Source organism: Mixophyes fleayi, chromosome 8 (assembly GCF_038048845.1).
Source record: "Mixophyes fleayi isolate aMixFle1 chromosome 8, aMixFle1.hap1, whole genome shotgun sequence".
NCBI classification, from domain to species: Eukaryota; Metazoa; Chordata; class Amphibia; order Anura; family Limnodynastidae; genus Mixophyes; species Mixophyes fleayi.
In genome coordinates, this window is record NC_134409.1 from 97,140,845 (window position 1) to 97,144,485 (window position 3,641).

The following is a 3,641-nucleotide window of genomic DNA, read 5'->3' on the forward strand; positions in this document are numbered from 1 at the left end:
AGACAGTAACGTGGCAGGAGAGCTCATTCCATTAGCTGATGTGGATAATACAGAGGGGGGGAGGCAGGTGAGAGAAACCATTATCCAAAGATATTTTACAGGCGAGTATGCTTTCTTTAGTTTCTCTAAATGTTATGGATTGAGCACTAACCTTTTTTTTTAATCCCTTTATAGATTAATATTTTACATCCTCACCATAGATTATGTCCCCAATTCCAACAGCCAATTTTATATGGTATGTGTATGTTTTTTTCATCTCACTTTCTGATTCTATATAACCATAAAAGTTATTCCAAGTGGTGTACATGTGCACATGTTAACCTCAGTAGAACAAAGACCATTACAATTAACTGTGTAAACACCAATACAGGTTTATTTCTCAGCAAAATGCAAAATAAAAAAAAAAAAGGCACACTTTTTGCCTGATATGATTTCTCAAATATAAATGTACAAACTGAAGCATAATGACACAACATACCAACATTATTTTGGTCTCTTCCCAGCAGGGCCAGGAGACCTTCCACGACTGGTGGATGGACGCCTCCCACCTCTGAGGCGCACACTGGACCGCACGGGAGTAGTAGGTAATGAGGGGCTCAGGGTAGTGTCCAGGCTAGTACCTGCTGATGTGGTCGGTAGTGGTAGTCTGGTGATTAGTTCGCCCACAACTCCAATAAAAGTTGAGAACATTTCTCGCATAGCCCCGGTTTGATTGTTGATGGATGTGTTTATATGGTTTAAGGACGTATCTATTCGATTCAGTGTATTTGACATCTGTCTTTGCTCATGCTGCATATGCTGCAGCATTCGGGAGGTTCGATGGAGCTGCCGATGGATCCCCCGTATCGAATCTTGGTGAAATCCCACCAGATTCTCCTGGACACTACAAAATTGCCTAATAGAATCGGCCAATGTGGGTGCAGGTTCACCTTGTGGGTGACTCTGGGGGTTGAGGGTCAGTGGGTGACGGTTGTGAATCACGCTGCACCAGGAGTTGTGAAACATCGGACATGGGCTGTAAGATAACGTAGTCATTTGTAGCTGCAACAGTCTGACTGGGGTCTTCTTGTGATGTCCCTTAATGGAAAAAACAAAATTAATATTTAAAAATACACATTCTTTACTCACTACCAGATACAGGTGATTATCATTACAGGGAAACTAATGTTTTTTGTTTTTTTTTTCACAAACATAGGTGGATTTACCTTCTCCACAATTGTCCACATCTGGGTCCCCTGCTGTAATACATGTGTAATGTTACATTACATTAATCCTTTCTGTGAACTTAATAATGACCCTTGTAAATAAATTTAGTTTACAAATAATGACTTATGTGCTATATGTATTGTAACTCATTACAAAGCAGCCTGCAGGATAACTGTTTACACATACAATGTACAGCAGGACATCATTAGACAATACTCACCAGCCATTGCCTGAGACACAGGTCTGTCTGTGTCCTGTATATTTATGCCCTCCAGGACCTCAGGGGGTATCAACTGCTTAAATTCCTCCTCATAGGAGGTATATGACATGAGAACAGGAGGACCACCACCAGTGCCTAGGAAATATAATACCAATTTTTTTGTGGTTAAAAAGGTATCCTACAATATTCACTATTGAATATAAACATGAACTATAAACACACAACTTTGACAATTTTTTAAAAAATTACAACCAAATACACATATACTCATAACCACAAAGGGCTAAACACCTGAACCATTTGAGCAGGGGCAAAAAAAGAAAAAAAAAAAACATTTTCATTTTTATATTATGTCATTACAAGCAGGGAAAATGAACACATCCTAAGGTACAGCAAACTAATGTTATGAATTTCCCTCTAAAGTTTTAGAAGTTGATGCCTCAGATTCAGACAATTATGGGACAGTAATACTGTTAAGTAGTGTGTGTTAATTTAGAGTAAAATAATCTGTATATGCACTTTAGAGCCAGGGGGCTCCTATTTAATAGGTAGATGTATGTTTGGGAGGTGTTTAATAAAAACAGAATCCTTGTATCCCCCTGGGTGATATATTAATGTAAAGGCCAACAACAGTACCTGCAGCAGCACGACGTTCCTCAGCCATCTTCTCCTTCACCCTCTTTTTAATGTCACTGATTCGCTTGCGACAGTTGTCCACCAATCTTTTTATGTGCCCTACTGCATTGACTGCATCAGTAAGACTTTGCCACAGGTTTTTTTTGCGAATAAATGGGGTTTTAGCAGCAAGGCTACCTAAAATCCTCTCATAAATGGGCACTAAAGAGTGCACCAAAGCACAATTCTCTGCAAAACTAAACCGGACATTACGCCCAGATTTAGTTTTGCCAGCAGAAGGGCCTGCCTGCTCCTCCTGACCTGCTAACTCCTGTCTCTCCTCCTCACCACACTCCCTACCCTCCACACCTCTCCTTCCTCGCAACATACTCACACAAAGGGGGGGGAATAAAAGAAAAATGTGAAACAGAAGGGAAAGACAACAGACCAAAGGAAGACACAAACTACAAAAAAACAGACCAAGACACAAACTACAAAAAAACAGACCAAATGGGCAAAGAAACAAAAAAAAAAATGCAAACCAAATACAAACCACTAAAAGGGAAACAAATGCAAAAAAACAGACACTGAACCAAAATGAAACCAAAAAAAAAAAAACCTCACACCAAAAAAACAAAACAAAAAACACTCCTTACCAAATCTCTCACTATCTCTCTCTAGCTCTATCTCTCTCTCTAGCTCTCTCTATCTCTCTCTATAACTCCTAAAATCCCTGTCAACTGAAATCAGGAAATAACACAGTTTTTATAATGTTAGTGAGGTTAAAATCACGCAGGATTTTCAGTTCAAACTGACAACCAATGAGACCTCAGTTTTCTGTAGGCTATGTAAATTGTCAGCTAAACACGGGAGAGTTTGCAAAACACGGGAGAGTTTGCAAAACACGGGAGAGTTTGCAAAACACAGGAGAGATTGCAAAACACAGGAGAGTTAGTTAAACTCGGGAGTGTTTACATCGCAGAAAATCGCCAGAGATGACCAGCGATTTTGAACATCAGTGTCAAAATCGCAGCTTAATACATTTCAGTTTTTTTTTACTAAACTCGTGGGTAAACAACCGCGATTTGCAGCGATTTTAACACGCTGGCAAACTCGCACTTTGATACATTTACCCCCTGGACTTAGGGATTTGAGGTCTGCTAATGAGACATAGGTGAATGTCTCAGCCTTTGTCCATGGAAGCCGAATGAGCAGCGTGTGACACAGGGTTACTGGAGATGTTTGGCAGGAGATGGTGCCACCAGGGATACGACTCCCATCTACAGCTGTTAGAAAGACGGTGGAGACATATGGACCAGAGGAATGGCTAACTGCTTGACTAACTGAGCTGACATGTAGTTGCCTGCAGCTCCAGAGTCCAAGAGAGCAGAGATGTACACAGAATTTTGAGACAATCTCAACGTCACAGGGAAAACACAGTCTCTAGCTTGAAGAGGGCAACTCCTAACCCAACCTCCTCACTGTTGGTTAGGAGGTGGCGTTCCTGATGTCTGGGAACAAGATTTCAGATAGTGGTTGGAAGCATCACAGTAGATGCAGAGTTTCTCCTAGACCCTCCGCTCACACTCAGTGGGCGAGA

At 40.9% G+C, this 3,641-nt stretch overlaps 1 long non-coding RNA gene across 1 annotated transcript; it reads right to left on the reverse strand.

Moving 5' to 3' along the window:
* Positions 1 to 351: 351 nt before the first annotated feature.
* Positions 352 to 2,439, reverse strand: LOC142100137 (uncharacterized). Its single transcript, XR_012678730.1, has 2 exons — positions 1,427 to 2,439; positions 352 to 1,077 (listed from the first exon to the last, which is right to left on the reverse strand). It is a non-coding gene; the product is annotated as an uncharacterized LOC142100137 (long non-coding RNA).
* Between the last annotated feature and the right edge of the window lie 1,202 nt (positions 2,440 to 3,641).